Source organism: Calidris pugnax, unplaced genomic scaffold (genome assembly GCF_001431845.1).
Source record: "Calidris pugnax isolate Ruff unplaced genomic scaffold, ASM143184v1 scaffold98, whole genome shotgun sequence".
Classification (NCBI taxonomy): Eukaryota; Metazoa; Chordata; class Aves; order Charadriiformes; family Scolopacidae; genus Calidris; species Calidris pugnax.
The window spans coordinates 314,869-331,659 of record NW_015090829.1 but is presented as its reverse complement, the minus strand read 5'-3'; the positions used below and the strand labels follow the sequence as shown (position 1 = coordinate 331,659).

Sequence of the window (16,791 nt, the reverse complement as noted above, 5' to 3'; positions counted from 1 at the left end):
GAGCTTCCACAGCCTCCCAGGAAGGCAAAAGTAGATCTGTAGTATTATAAAAAGTGCTTGAGCTCTGAATCCTTGACCAAACGTCACTCCTGACAGGTACTCCAGCCACCAGAACAGGGGCATTTCCACAGAGAGACGTTAGTATTTTAACCAGAATCCTTCCTTCCCCTGCTCCTGCTCTCACAGCCTCATTCCCCATCTCATCTCCATAACGAGAAGATATTCTGTGTCTCTCAAGTTTGCTCTTTAACTGTTCCAGGGGGCAAGGGGTCCTGTAAAATGTGGTATTTCAAACACCACAACCATTAGCACTTGCAGTAGCAATTGCTTCCTGAACGTTTCAATCATCTCCCCATAAGAATGACTCTAAACTACTTCAAAATAGATGTTTTTTAAGCTGGGGTGATATTTTGGCCCCAAACAGAGCAGCGTCTGTGTGCCAGCAGGTCAGTTTGCACAAGCATAAAGACAGTATTTGCATCTTTAAATTCAATCACTTCACCTGTCAATCAACACCTGGACTCCACTTGGAGTCTATACACAAAAGCACGATTCCTAAGCCCAGAAAGAAGCTTCTACCAAGTTCATGGTCAATTTTAGGGTGATGAACTGACACGGCCTGCATCTGCCTTATTGGTTTACAATAGACATCTTAAAACCCACAGAATGTAATCAACTCCAAATACAACACGTCCCCAGGTACCCACTGACATTTGCTTTACGTGGTCAGCATCAATCTTTGATGATAAAGACATTGCCAGAGCAGACAGGTGGTTTAAAGCTACACTGCGTTAACATCAAATGAAATGCATACACTAAAAATAGTTATTTGAAATCCAATGGATCGTAATAATCTGTGTAGACTTTGCATTTCATCGAGAAGGTCTGTATTTAACCCGTCTCCTTTCGCTTTGTGGTTCTCATCCGAGAGCTATTTACTTGTATTTCCAATACCCAGCTAAAGAACGTTTAAATAAAAAACACAAAACAGGCCTTTTCTAATTCACTAAGAAATTCATAAGAATATTTTACGCATATAAGATTTTGTAAATCAAGCCAAACCTGTATTTAAACCCAGACAGCACCCCTTTAATATAACACCACAAATACTGTGACACTGATTTTATAATAACCTGCTAGGCTTTAGTCTCTCATTCAGCGCTGACAGCCGTGCTGCCAGAAATGTCACAAACAGAAAGAATAAAAGTCACTACCAGGAGACAAAAGCAGTCGGAGGTTGAGATTCCCTCAGCGATCCCTTCCTGCTGCCTGGGAAACCAGGGGTAGATCCTGCAACTCCAGAGAGATCCGCTCCCAGCCGCTGCGCTTCCAGCAGCTGGAACATCTGCCAGGGAGCAGGAGGGGGAAAAAAAAAACAAAAATCCCCGGGCAGCAGCGGGTCCGGAGCTGGGGAGGGATGAGCTGGGAAGGAGGGGTCAGGCTGGGATGGGAGGAAGGGGTGGGAAGATGAAGGCTGGAAGGGAGAGGGGGGGGATGAGAGGTTCGGGAGGGGAGGAGGGATGGTTGGGAGATGGGGAGCGGGGCAGGGGAAGGGATCAGCCCCATGGGAAAGAATAAATCAATAAATGAAGTAGATAAACGCTACGGGGAATTGCTGGTCGCTCTGAAGCAGCGAGGATGCGCCGTGGTTCCGCCGCCCGCCCGCACCTCGGGAGCCGGGCTCCGGCTGGGGGGGCGGTGGATGCCCCGGGGGGGCGACCCCAGCCCCGCTCCTCCAGCTCGGGGGGGTAAATAAGCTCTCTCCTTCCCCCCCCGGCCCCGCAGCACCCCAACCCGGGGCTCCTCGCACTGCTCCCCCCGTTCCTGCCGCCCCGAGGAGAGAGACCGGCGGGTCCCCGGGCCGAGGGCAGCGATTCCCGGGATTTCCGAGCCCTCCCTCGGGCAAACTCCGCCAAGAGGAGCGGGGAGGAGGAGGAGGAGGAGAACTCTTCCTACAGGACCTGAGGAACGGCAATATGCAGATGGAGTTTGGAGTAGGAAGATGAAGAAGATGCCAAAGAAGCCACCAATTAAAAGGAAAAACACATTTCCATACTCTGCCGTGCAGGTCGCCGTCACGGAATACATCTCAAACGCAGTGCGAGTCAAACAGGCCATGATCAATGCACCTTGTGTGCACATATGCATGTGTTCATACATGTGTCGATGCACACGCATGTCTCAGTGTGCACACTGGTTTCTCACTGCATTCCCCACCACCTAAAATCCTGACATCTGCCCTCCCGAGATTCCAGCCACGATTGTTATTTATAACAAGCCAGAAACGTTCACAGCGTTTTGCAGACAAAGAAAAATGACAGGTCACTCCCCTGAGGAGCTCACAAATCTAAATGTGACTTCACCCAGAGAAATGACAACAAGAGGGTGGGCGAGAGGGGGCAAGGAAGGAAAACGGTCTGAAATCTGAAATGGGGTCCAAGAGCGCAGAGCCTTGTTGCACTGACACCTTCCACCTTTCTCTGCAATTCTAGTTTTAGAAATACTGGTTTAAGGTACTTTTTTTTCCCTCCTGAAGGAGGAGTGGCCATTCTCTTGCTGCGCTGTCACTTCCCCTGGTTCAAGTCCTTTCCTTCCACCCCTCTCCCCCTCACCAGCCCCCAGTGGCAAAGCCACACGTCGGAGTGAACTGACAGCACAGCAAACCCATGCAATGCCCTCAATCCTGCCCAAAGGCACACACGAGTGCACAGATTAATATTACATTAGAAATAAGCTTAGGGAGAACCATATTTGTTATATTGGTGGGTTTAGTTTTGACAAATGAGAAAAAGAACACAACTGCCTGACATTTTTTGCTGTGTCTCCACTGAACAGGGTCTAAAGGCTGCGGCGCTGCCTCTTTCTTCCCCGCTCCATTTCCTTGCTCATAAATTAGGATTAAAACCTGAAACGCGGTGAACGCCTATTTGTGAAGCTTGTTTTGGACACTGCAGTGACATACTTTTAGGTGTGTTTTAGCTATACCAGCCCAAATTCATTCTGGGACTTGCAAAGAAAAGACTTCTTGAACTTTGCGCAACCAGTACAGGCACGTCCCAAATGCTCATGCACTTTCCCTCTTGACAAATAATAAAGTTTTCCATTATTTACAGTCCCCTGGAAGTCCCAGTTAAAGCCACTGTCCCATTGTGCCGGTCTCTGAAGTCAGGCCCCACCCTACAGGGGTTTGATCTAGACAGGCAGAAGGTAAGGAAAAGGAATTATTATCCTCATTTGCAGACGAGACAGGGAAAAAAAAAAAATAAAATGACTAGCTGGGTTCCTTCCCAGCTATTTCTAGATTAGCAAACCTGAAAGAAAGAGCTTCCAGCTGTGTCTCCTGGCTGCTTTTATACTTCATATCAAGGCCAGATCCGGACCCAACACACCCCGGCGTCCGTGGGGAGAAGACGTGGCCGGCGGGAGCCGGGGCAGGCTCTGCCCACGGGTGGGATCCCGGGAGCAGCAGGGAGGTCCCGGCACCAGGACAGACACCAGCCGCTCAAACAGACATCACACCCACCACCCACCACCCCCATCACAAGATCAGCCCTTTCCCGAGGGGGTTTGGGTGGCGAGGGGCTGCAGCTGGCACGTACCACGGCAGCACCACGAGCCAGAGATGCTGCAGGTCTCCGGCTGCCACAGAAGCCACTGTAACGACTATGACCCTTTTTCCCCACTTTTTAAACCCTCAATCCTGCTCTGGAGATCCAAAGCCACGAAGTGCTGCATCCCTGACGCCTGCCTCACACACACACACACACACACACACTTCCTCGCCCCGTGTCCAAAGAGTAACCACGTCGTTTCACACTGTTTTACTGACATTATTTTGCCACCAAGGGTGCAGCAGGGTTAACAACAAGCTGCTGTGTTTTGCTGTTAATCCAGAATAACAAAGAGTTTCAAGACAGGGCAGGACATGGGGCTTCACCCACCTCCCCTTGTGTGACACATCCATTCAAAACGAGCGTAAAAACACTCCCGAGATCAGAACGTAAGGTTCTGTCTCCGAGAATTCCCAGAAACAGCAACATCTCACATACCAGAGAGGAGGTTACGTCGGGACAAGTGCAAGGGGCCACATCTGGCACGCCGGGCCACATCTGGCACGCCGGGCCACGTGGCAGACGGAGGAGCCAAGGCACTCGGCTGCATCTGGGGAACAAAACAGGCTGCTTCAAACAGGGGGTGTCCCGTCCCGGGGGCTGTGCCCCTCCACGTCACGTCACACCACAGACGGCAGAGCCGGAGCATTCCGAGAGGGGAAGGGCAGCCCCGTGCTGCAAACAAGCACAACACGGACTTTACTGTAGGGAAGCCCAAAGCAGGAGCCCAGGAGTCACACACGGTGAGCGTGGCACATTTCTGGCCAGGGGATCTGGCCCAGCAAAGACACTGGTGATCCCACACGTCCTGCATCACGCTCCTCGCTCCAGGGAGAGGACAAGGGGCTGCCAGAGACACCACGGTGAATGCCCAGAGGCTCCCACTCACTTGTATGAAGATACAAGAGTTAAGCTTCCTTCCAAACAATCCTATTTCTGATCATCACGTTCTCCCAAAGCAAGATACATATATATTTCATTGAATCATAGAATCGTTCAGGTTGGAAAAGACCCTTGGGATCATCGAGTTCAACCATCAGCCCTCCTCCACAAAGTTCTCCCCTACACCATATCCCCCAACACCACATCTAAATGACTCCTAAACACATTCAGGGATGGGGACTCAACCATCTCCTTATTCCAGCCTGTTCCAGTCTCTGACCAGTCTTTCTGTGAAGAATTGTTTCCTAATGGCCACTCTAAACCTCCCCTGTTGGAGCTTGAAGCCGTTCTCTCCTGTTCTATCGCTAATGACCCGTGAGAAGAGACCAGCACCAACCTCTCTACAGTGTCCTTTCAAGTAGTTGTAGAGAGTGATGAGGTCTCCCCTCAGCCTCCTCTTCCTCACACTAAACAGTCCCAGCTCCTTCAATCACTCTTCATAAGATTTATTCTCCAGGCCCTTCACCAGCTCCGTTGCCCTCCTCTGCACCCGTTCCAGCACCTCCACGTCTCCATTGGATTGAGGTGCCCAAAACTGGACACAACACTCCAGGTGTGGCCTCCCCAGTGCTGAGCACAAGGGGACAATCATCTCCCTGCTTCTGCTGGTCACACTATTTCTCATACAAGCCAGGATGCCATTGGCTTTCTTGGCCACCTGGGCATATGGCCGGCTCACACTCAGCCTCTTGGCAATTATGTCCTTTTGTGCCAGGCAGCAGAACTGTTGCCCACAGCCTGCAGGGCAGCTCGCTCCCCTTATCCCCATGGGATCAACGATGGGAAACACCAGGGTGCCCCAAAACACAAAGAAAACGGAGGAAGTTTAACCCCACAACCCGTCTGGGTCTCAGTGCCCTCCTGCTCACCACTGCCAACACCGACACAGCGACTGAAACCACACCAAAGTCTTCTCCTCGGGAGCAGCAGTTACTCTGCTCTGTCTGCAAAGGGGAAACACACACCAGGAGTGGGAACATCCACAGAGAGCTCCGTGTGTTAAAACCTGAGGTGCCCTCCTAACACAAGTAAAGATAAATAACTCTTACTGTCTACAGCCACGCTCTGCTCATCAATTAATTACAAAATAATCTAATTACTAACACTACAAGTTAAAATGGCTCAGCCCTCAGGTGAATGTCATTTCCTGGGGGGGTTTTTGAGGGCAATAGACTTGACCTTTCAGTGTACAGTAACCCTACATTCACATTGCTCTCACGCCAGACAAAAGGCAGATCAGTCTCAAAACACCAATATTGTCACTAATGACCAAATCTCAGTGCGTCAGTCCTCAAGGCACACGGTAATCCTCCTGCAACTGCAGAAACCACACTGAGAGAGTCCTTAAAAACCTGTATCAGCCACGTCCCAATCCCGTACCCCACGGCCCCAGCCTTGTAGCCTTGTAGAAGCCAAGGAGCCTGGTGCAGGAGCAGGGTTAGTACAACAGAGAAGAAAAGTGGTCCCCAAGTCCAGAGCCCCCCTTGGCAAACTCTGGAGGGTTGCTGTACCTTCTCCACAACACACTGGCCAGCCTTTGGCTGCTCTTGTTGACTCCACATGATGTCCTGCATGCAGACAGAACCGAGGTGCAGCTCCGAACGTGCTGGACCTGCAGCATGGTACCTCCCCTGGTACCTCCAGCACACACGATGTGCTGTGCAGAGCTCAGAACCTGCCCGAGTTCTCACCTGCAGCAGGAGTAGGCTACTCCAAGCTGGTTTAAGCAATTTGCATGAAATATTTACCCCATTTCCCTAAGCACATTAGAGAAGTAGAAAAGCCCTCTTTTCTTTTCTGATAGGAGGCAGGACAGCCAAACTATTACAGCGCTTCTCCTTGGGAATGAAAACCATGTTGTCACTAAGCAAGAGCTACGTTTCTCCTCACTTTTGCAAGCCTTGGCAGCAGGACCCAGGATATTCTTTCCAGGTACACACACACTCACACCCATCTGCAGAGGGAACAGGCTGTCCATCTGGGAGCGCAGTTACTAATCCAGCAAACTATTTACTGAGAGCTCCTTCCCCTGTTTGATCAGCTTTGCTGCCAGACACACCAGCCATTGCTCACACTTAGCGCACAGGATGCACACGCCAAGGCAGTGTAGGATAATAAAATGGATCTACAGCTTCATCACATCACCAAGAATGAGATTGTTCAGCGGGACAGGGCTGGAGAACATGCCATGCAGCAGCGTTTCTTTCCCTGGGTAGGGGCTCAGCCAACTCAGGCTTTACCCAAGCCCAAAATTCAGAAAAGCAGAGGAAGACTCAGCAAATAGCTCTTGCCCTACGCACAAACCCCGGCCTCACCCGAGAGCCCACACTCACCAGCCACAAACCTCTCTTCTGGCTTTTCAGTACTCTGTCCCAAAATACATCAAGGCATTAATGTCCTGGCAAAGAAGAAAGCAAATGCATCAGCAAACATTAATGGACAGGGCTGCGTCCCGCGGCTGTGAGCGCCCGGCGCACACGTTAGTCACCACCGGGCAGAAATGAAGAAGCACAAGTGCCCAATAGAATTGTAGGTTGTGGCTGGAATGGGAGGAGATCAGCCAGCTTTCAGATCACCAAAATACTCTCCCGCGTCCATACGCACACGAGCACCACTCTGGAGTTTCGGGAGGTGTGTGGGACGGATCCCGGCCACCAGAGCTGCCAGAAGGGCAGGAACACGGACGGGAGGGGACACCATGGACCTCTTCACACCCTATGGTGAGGGTCCTGCAGATGGGAGAGGCTTCAGAGGAGATAGTGCCATGTCTCCCGTAAAGGCAATGAGCGTGCATGTTCCTGACACGCTGTCCGATTTCTCAAGCATCATCCAGAGTAACTTTTAACCCCTTCTTCACCCCAGTGTTTCACCCAGCAAGATTCAACAATGCCTCTTCCTCTCCACATTCCCCATCACTGTGGGTGTCAATAGGTTAAACCTCCAGACCCCAGACCCATACCCTTACCCACCCACCTAAAAGACACTGGAAAGCAAAAAAACCACCAGATCTTACCGGCAGTCCTGCTGCAACGACGCCGGGGGAGGACAATTCCAAGCGAGAGGAGAAAGAAGGGTCTGGAGGGAACCTCTCCCGCTGTCATGCAGCGAAGCCGATTGGAGGAGGGTGTTGCTGGGCTATAGGAGTAAGGACAAAGTGAACTCCTTCCCAAAGGAATCCAGCTCCCGGTTTTTCTTCCCTTCCACAACCATCCCTTGAGAGGAAAAAAATTGCATGACCCACCCCCCCTCCCAAAACCCATTCCCCTCCGGCTCTGCCCTTGGCTGGCACCGCCAACACACGTGTGATGATCACGCTGGGTCTCGGCCGTGCCAAGGCTGGGCTCCGGAGGGAAGGGGTTAAGCCACGGCAGCCCCTGGGGAGCGGAGAGGAGAGGATGGTAGTTTGAACTGACAAACCTAGTCCTCTGCAAACAGAGGGAACAAACGGTGGCCAGTAGGACAGGTTTAAAGCAACCAAGGGAGCCCAACGCCAACCCCCAGACCCTGGGGAAGGAGCTTACCCCGGACTCCTCATGGCTCCGTCAGCGGGGGCAAGGTGGGGACGCTGTGGGGACGCTGGGCCGTGGCAGGTTGGGGAGGCCGGGAGAGACAGCCGGCAGGAGAGAGCGGGAGCAGAGGAAGGGGTGGAGGCGAGTCCGACGTGTTTGTACAGTGCCCGGTTCTCCCGAGCGGCCGGGTGTGATCTCAGGGTGTGGTGGCCGACGGGACACGGCGGCGCTGGGCACGGAGAAGCCTCAGATTCCGGTTCCCGGGAGAAGGACACACGCCGGCAGCAGAGCCGCTGGAGACCATCTCGCCTTCTCCAGCCCTCGTCTCCTGTCGGTCCCTGGAGGGGATGGGAGAGAGGAGGAGCTCAGAGTGGCACCTGGGTCTCAGGCAAGACCCTTGGGGAGATCATCTCCCACTCCCCTCCACCCATCGTACCCCCCCACTTCACTGCTGACCTATTAAAGCGCCGACTCGCTCGTCAGCTCTTCTCTCTCTGCTCCACAGCCCGGGGGCCTGGAGCTGCTGCAGTTCCTAACGCATCCCGACATCTCCGCCTGGCTGCAGATTTCAGGACCTGCCACCGATTTCCTTGCTATTCCCGGCAGGAAAGCTCGGGTCGGGCTGGCTGGAGAAGAATTCACCTATTTATTTGCATTGCAGACAAGCAGCGCGTGACCTGGCGCTTGTGCTCCGTCGCCTGTCGCTGGGCATGAGTCAGTGCTGCCCGCTGGGACGCCCCACGTCACCCCACAATCCTGCCACGCCGTGCCACCCACGGGGAGCACCCGCTGCTGGAAACCAGGACACTTCCATGGGACATCCGTGTTCGGCGGGACACCGGCCCCACCGCTGCTCAGCACGGAGCGGGTGGGCAGAGGTGGAAGGGGACATCGTTGGGGGACACTTTGGGGGTTACAGGTCAGGGTCCATGTCACAGACCCATCAGCTGCCCCCTCTCCTCTGCAAATAAAGAGGATTCCTGGCCTCTCCCCACCACTAACAATGCTGGCTTAACCCTCAGATATTTTTAGGTCCAAAGAGCAGAGATAAAAGCCTTAAAAATTCACCCCTGTGATTTATTTTAATTTTTGTTTTTTTAACATTGGTTTTGTTGAATTGCCCTTAAAGTAAATATACGAATAACACGGTACAAATAATCATCCGGCAGAAATGATGACAGTCTGGAGTGGCTTGTCCAGCAGAGGTGAGCCAGCCCTAAAAGTGACCTTTTAGCCACAGTCCCCATTTCCTTCCTACCTACTCACCCCCCTCAGGGGGCTGTGGTGTCTTTGTACAACACCCAGAGCTGCAGACCCGGCTGGAACACACAAGATACACAAGAACAATACAGAGAAGGAACAGGACTGGGGTTCGTATCGTGAACGTAAAGGGAACGTTGCAGCTGGTGCTCTGAGGTTGAGAACCCTCATTCCCTGCTTCCCGAAAGCCCCGTCACCGCTTCTCCATCGCGCAGCAGGTCCTTGCCTGCCGGAGCCTGCAAAGAGACGGAGGTTTCCTGCCTGTTACCTCCCAGCAGCGTCCCCAGGGGATGGGAAATAAAGTTCAGCAGGTTCCCTTCTCTCTCATCTCCTACAGGACAGACCCCGTACGCAGGCGAAACCGAAAAAAAGGCAAGTTCACGTTAATAACAGTGAACAACAAACCACAATCGAGAGAGGGGGATTCTTTCTCCAGAAGACGGGGGTTTGGGAGGCAGAAGAGCGTGGGGCAGGATCAGAGATGAGGAAACAGCATCATCCTGCCAGGCATGGAGGGAACGCAGGGCGAGCACAAACCCTCACCCTCACCCGTTGCGTCTGCGCTTTGCCGACGTGCCCGTCAGCGAGGAGTCGTCCACAGCTTTGGGAGCACCACAGGGAAACGTCATTTATATTCTACAAGGAGTCACCCAGGCTTGGAACTGCCTTCAGATTTGCATAACGATTATACTTCATGGCCTTACATGCTAAGACAGCCTTCTAGAACAAGACGCCAGTTCTTTAGAAACAGAAGAGCCTGATTTTACTTGTCAAGACACAAGCTTAGATGAAACCAAGGCTGCTTTGAGTTGGTGTGAACCTCCGCTGCCTACAACCTTAATGAAAAATTAGGACACTTTCCAGTCTGTCTATTCACCAGCCTGGTCCTAGCACTTTGAAGAAAAATTTCCCAGTAAAAGCGATGCATCTTTTCATTTTCCCCTTTAGCAATTGTCCCTTTATTAAACATCTCGCTGCTCTTTTCCTGCCCACTGCTCCTTTCTTACCTAGAGAGTTGCACAAGATAATATAAATAATTATACTCACACGTTTATATAAACACACGCATCCACACCCCACTCCTCCTACGGCTGCCGTGCTCCACGTTGCTCATTCAGGGCCTCTCTGCCCTGGTCCCCCAGCGAGCCAGAGGTGCTGCAGGGCACATCACCCCAATGCCCAAGGGATCTGCCCAGCAAAGGGCAGCCCCCGCTCCGTGTCCCCTCCCCAGACACAAAGCCTGACAGATCTCACATCCAAACTGCTGATCTCGCCTCTTTCCTCACCCTGCCCCTCCACGTCACCGCGTCGGGAGAGCACCAGTTCCTCCCAGCCCGACCTGTGGCTGCAATAGATTCCATTTAAGCCCATTTCATCTCTCCTGGAACAGAATTTGGTGAGAGAAAAAGCCTTTTCAACATTTTACCATGCCAACAGGCATGACTGGGCACTTATGACCTTAAAAAAAAATATACGTTAGAGACATCAAGGCCAACTCTACCATATACGATGTCTTTCTTCTGCCTCAAGCCAGCAGAAAAGTACTTGGGCACCTGCTTCAACACAGCTTCCAGGAGAAGCCCAATCCCAAGGCACCGTAAATCTGCTGCACTCAGGAAATCCCAGTAAGAACTAAGCCTGTTCCACCCCTGGAGCTGGGCTGTGGTTCAGAGCTAAACCTTCTACCAGGGCTCCTCCGAGCTGGGGTTTGCTGGGAGGCACAAACGCGCTTCCGTCAAGAAGTGGGGTCCCTCTTCTCTTCCACGGCTCTGGAAATCCAGAGCAAGCTGGCCAGGGAAGCGGAAAAATATTCCGACAATTGGGACAAAAGGGTCACTGGGAGAAAGGGTGTGTTGCAAATTCACAAAGCATCAGCATGGACTGGTGGGAGGAAGCAGCAGATAGGAATGGAGTCTGCAGGTCTCACAATCAGCACCTGACATCAGGCAGGACGGGAGATAAGGAGGGAGCATCCAGAGCCAGTTTCGCTTTAAATAAGGGCTTGCATTTTAGCTACCTTTCCCCAGGGCTATTGCAGCCAGAGGTGGGCAGAACATTTCAGGAGAGCACTACCTGGATTGCTTGCTCTAATGCTAGGGTTCTCCTGCTTGCTCTGCATCGCTGACGTTATCAAGGTGGTGTCCTGGAGATCCCAGCAGGACAAAGCCCTGTCTGCGCTCCCTCTGCATGAGCTCACCCAGCATGCTTCCAAGTGTCTCCAAGGTTCAGTGTCTCATCCAGCTTCCATTTTTGGGCCCAATTCCAAACATCCCCCCCCCCCCCCCAAAAAAAAAAAGCAGAGTTGAAGAACTGGACTTTGGTTTAGCAAGTTCATCACCTCTCCAGAGCATCACACGCTGCTAGAGACGAGGACACGTCCCCGTGCTCTGGTGGTGCTTGGAGCCCCTCTTCACCATAACCCAAGTACAGGGCACACTGGGTCACATGAAAGAAGAGAATCTCTGCTGCTTCAGGCTCTGATGGGCACCAGGGCAGAATCCCAGCTGGGCTCTCCTGGTCCAGGCAGCTCTGATGGTGGAGTGAAGCACAGGAACACGGGGACCTACAAGTTCTACCCCCCTGAGAAGAGGAGCAGCGCGAGCCAAGCACATCGGCAAGAAAGCAGATCAAGCTTAAAGACAGTAAGAAAACAGCAGACTCTCTTTAAAAATGCTAACTCCCAGTGAAGAGAAGTTGAACCTGAAGCTCAAGGGGATCAACCTGAACGCAGCACACGCTGTTTTGCTACTGGTGAAATTCCTGTGGCTTGGGAGACGTTCCCTGCAGATAGTATCAATAGAGCTTGGATCGCAGCCACCTCGCGCTTCTTCCAGACCTTCTTCTTGCAAAAATTCACAGAGGTATTAGGTTATAACAGAAGTAACGTCATGTTCCGCCAGACAAGTCTGTGCCACCCTCTGCAAAAGCTCTTGCTGCTGCTTCCCACAGGATCTGGGGCGACAGGCCCCACCACGGTGCAGAAGGTCAGGACAGCCCCCCTGCTCCCCAGCTCGGCCGGGTCACCTTGGGAAGGTGGTTCTGCACCCTGGTACAATGACCATGAGGATGCTTCTCTCCCGCAGAACCAGAACAGAGGCAGCTTAATCTCTTGTTTTTTCAAGCATGCTGCCATCCTTTAAAGATGCCATAGAAATGCAGATTGAAATCCCCGGCTGAGAGCAGAGGAACAGACTCCAGCTCCTGCGCAGAATAACTAGGTCAGTCCCCTGTTGCAAAAGCATTAACCAGAATCCAGAGAATTCCTGGTGGCTAAAATAACGGTAGCAAAAGTCTAACACCATTTGCTGTTATTAGTCACTCTCTACCTCTGGGTACGTTCAAACCCAACTCTCAAGAGCCCGGAATAATTTGAGGGCTGGAGCTTGTGCTTGTCGCACGGCAGCCACGTGGCTCCGAGCGGCAGAGGAGGCTCCTTCCCACTCGCTGCCTCGTGGAGCCTGGGAATGACTGCCCTCCCTGGCATCAGGAATTTACCTCACCCCCCTGCAGATGCTGTGGTTGGACCAGGCATTTGTGTTCCTCTGGCCGTGTCACGCCGCTGCCTTCACTCCACTCCTTCGTGCTTTTATTACCCCGAGCTGTGATGGTGTAACTGGGCATCCCCCTGTGGACCACACCACGCCGCTCACCAATACAACTACCTGCATCAAAACACTTCTGCTTTCTATTGGAATATGAGCAGATGAAGGGTTAAACCCGGTTTTGTTTTTTTTTTTTTTTTAAATTAATATTTAATTTCTTTTTAAACTCGGGTTGGTTCAGCAGCTCAGCCCTGCAGTCATGCCACCACAACCCAGAAGCCACCAACCCGCGAGGCGGGAACTGGGCCTTCTTGTTCTGCCACCAAAACAAGCCCCATCCTAATCCTGTACCCTCCGTTTCCCTCATCTCCATGAGCTGGGAACGCGCCGGAGCCCCCAGGATGGGTTGCAAAGGATTAAATGGTTATAATCACCACTTAAGAGATTTATTTCTATAGTGTAGAGAAACACGTTAGCTGTGACGTCTTGTGCACTAACCGCTACAACAGAGGAAAGAGGAACCAGAATCCTCTCCAAGGTAACACCAAAAACTAACCCCCTGAGATATATGTATAAAATTAAAGGAACTCTCCAGTGTCTGACTAATAGTATTAATAATTAAAGATGTTCAGAAAGAAGCGACACAAGCCATAGCCTTTTAAGCTGTAAATAAAATGGTATGTCTCCAGTTGTGCAGATCTAGAGGTTCTGAAGATGGCATCATAAAAATAAGTGAAAAAATTCTGTTAACCTTCTACTTCATCATCATTCATCAAGCTACTAACTCAAAACCACATTTCTTGTTCATATGCTCTCTGGAGCGCCAAATAAATTCTATAAATAAATGAATTCAGAGAAATGCATTCAAATTAAAAAAGTATTAACTTAGTTCATTTCCACATGTGACCTTTAAAAACAAATGCTTGTTAAGACCCAAAACAAGCATTTTGGTCTTTTGTTCTTCAGAACTTTGATGAAAGCTGAAAGCCTGGCTAACAGTTGTGCCCAAACGCTTAAGCAAAGATTCCCTACAGAAATATTTGGGTACTTATCTGGAAAATTCTTTGAGATTTCAACAAATAGCCTCTCAGCACAAGACCAACCATAACCCTTCATGAAGGTGATCACAGACCACGAATCAGAAGTAGCCAGATAATTTTGGTGACCCCAAGTTCTAAGCGACTGCTTTAAACACATGCCTTTAAATGACACAGAAATAAATGGCAATGCTCTTTAAATAAGTTCCTGGCTCAGCTTTACGTCACTCAGGCTGCTTTTCTGCAGAAGCTCAGGGAGAACATATTTAGAACTTGGAAGAGCACATAAAAGCCCAAAGAGCTCTGCAAATTCCGGATTTGGGAGCAAGCAGCAGAATTCATATTTTCTTCCCCGTTAACACCAAACAGCGCACATTTTATAATAAAGTGTCAGAAATCAGGACGCTTCCTCAGTCACAAAAAGGAGCATCTTGTTTCCCAACATCACCTATGGCTCATGAGGTGGTACACGATCTAAACTACTTGTGACGTTGCTTCATACACTGAGGCTTCTCATGAACGAAAAGCAGTGCGCATTTTTCATTTTATGGTCCAAATATTCCATAACAGCATCCAGGTTTGCAATCTGGGTCTCCACACCTCTCACCGCACGCTCAGGAGCTCTGATTTCTGCAAATTAATTATGCGTGTACCCAGACTGGACAGCTTGGCTTGCTGCAGCACGAAGGGCTCAGGGAGGACTTGCCTGGAGAGACCTCCTTCCAGAGCCAGCCACAACATCTGCTCTTCAGATCCAACCCAACCTCCCGTGGAAACCAAGAGCTTTTTTTTTCTTTTTCCCACTGGCTTCCACAAGTGCTAGAAAGATTCTTATTCTAAGCTGGATGTTACAGGAAAGAAGCTAATTTCTGACATTATTGTATGCATTTATGTACTTTCTTGGACAAGGCCCAAAGTACTCATTAGAAGTGTAACACCCTGCTTAATTCTTCCAGAAGCCAATCATAAGGCTACTATGAATTTTAATGAGCACTGAATCAAACCCCAGATGGTTTTTAAAGCCAAATTATCCTGATCTTGGTTATTTTAAGCTCTGTGTAGTGCCTTCTGGCCACTAGACACATTAACCCCTCTGTTCCTGGTCCAGATTAAGGAAAGAATTCCAGTTCTCCCTGTCTCACCACAGCTCTTCAGCTCTGCTGGGATAGACCCTCAGCCCCAGATCCACCTTGAGAAGTCACAGCTTTGAGAGAAGACTCAACAGTTGACACCAGTGAGAAAAAACCACCAGGGAGGGCAGTGGTTGATCCTCACTCTTTCAGCAACACAACCAAGGCTCCACAGCCCATTTAGTGCCATGTTCTGGACACAGCAAGAGGAATACGATCACATTTAGAAGAGATTAGCAAGTGAGGTCTATGACAGTTACCATCTCGGTGAAAAAGGCAAGAGTACAAGAAAAACGAAATGAAATATAGTCATTTCTAAGGCATTGGAGAGAGGAGAGGCAGAGAACCAGAAGGCCATCGCTGAGATACCACTGACACTACAGACAGTCCAATTTAACCAGATTCCCAGGGGAAGAGCCATTGAGCTCAGAGCCGTCAGGTTAACAGCTCATAGAGACACTTGTCTCTGCAGAAACTGACAGGGATGTTTGTTTTCCGGTCTGAAACGGCATGTTTCATTTTAAGAACCACAACATCTTTTCTATACAGTGGTGTTTCAAGTATCTCCACACCTGCAGGACACCTGGCCCTGCAGGACCTCAGCTGGGTCCCACCAGAAGTGACACTGCTCAGAGCTGTACTTTGGCTACACCCCAATTCTTCAGAGCAGAATACAAATTACCTTCCCTATCTACCACAAATCACTATCACCTTACTCTTTCCTTTGACTAAACTTGGCTTTTTCTGGCTGTGCTTGTCTCCTGCAAATGGCAACCTGAGCATCTCGGAGATTTCTAAGGCCTTCTCCCTTCCCCTTGCCAACCTGCAGGAGAAAAAACCCATCACTCAGCTGTTTCCAAAGCCTCTTTGGCTGAAGCAGTGCAATTCCTTGTTAGACTTTAAGCAAGTCCAGAGGAACATGAATTCTTGTTAGAGAATTATTTAATTTTTTTAGGAAATGTCGTGACCAATAACCAACTACAGCAGTAATTGCCTCTGTAATCAAGACAGCTTCCTGACAGCCAGAATGCCAGCTCTTCCAGGGTGGTTGGGGTTGGTTTTTTTGGAGGGGGAGGTGGTTGGTTGGGTTCTTTTTCTGGTTTGTGGCAAGGGGGGAGGAAAGGAGGAAGAAAATAAAGAGAAAACTGTTCTACTACCTGCTTTTCTAGTCCCCAGGTATCCAGGACCTTCTCTCACCCACCTGCCTGGGGCAAGAGCAGTTCTCATTCCAGTGTCCCAACACCTCTGTTCTTTGTTAAATCCCCTTCACACTCACTTGTGTGGTTTTTTCTTTTTGTTTTCTGGGATTATTATTTTTTTCTTCCATTTTTTTTTTCTAAACCTTGTCTGGTAAACAGATGGACGTCATAGAAATGAAAAGGATGAAATGGAAAGACTAACAAGAACTGAAGTGCAGCATTATGCAAGACAGCTATGGAAAAGAAATTATGTTATGTCACTGCGTATTACTCAGTTGAGAATGGTTAATGAGTTTACGCTATTTAACCACCTCACCAGAATGGGCATCACAGCTTGAGGAACGCAGAAGGAGCTCTGCAATGATTTCACGATTAGAAATGAGGGGTGGGAGGGAAATCAGGAAGCAAAAGATGGTTTAACGTTCTCTCTTGCTTCCAGATGCGCGACACATGGCTCGCTTGTCCTGACTCTGGGCCTGAAATACTTATTTTTAATTCCCTGAAAACACAGTGGCTGAGCAGCAGGAGCTGCCCTGGTTTGCCAGAGCAGAGCAGGAGCCC

At 50.4% G+C, this 16,791-nt stretch overlaps 1 protein-coding gene across 3 annotated transcripts in view; it reads right to left on the bottom strand.

The window, feature by feature from the left end:
- PAK6 (p21 protein (Cdc42/Rac)-activated kinase 6) overlaps positions 1-16,791 on the bottom strand; it is a 40,645-nt gene that overhangs the window by 20,335 nt on the left and 3,519 nt on the right. For 2 of the 3 annotated variants that reach the window (XM_014940721.1, XM_014940722.1), the window contains exons 2-4: positions 8,075-8,400; positions 7,567-7,688; positions 6,887-6,951 (exon numbers count right to left, since the gene is read on the bottom strand). The gene's annotated coding sequence lies outside the window, so the exon portion shown is untranslated. Of the gene's footprint in view, positions 1-6,886; positions 6,952-7,566; positions 7,689-8,074; positions 8,401-8,518; positions 8,628-16,791 lie in introns of those variants that run through there. The other variant, XM_014940723.1, reaches the window with a different exon arrangement.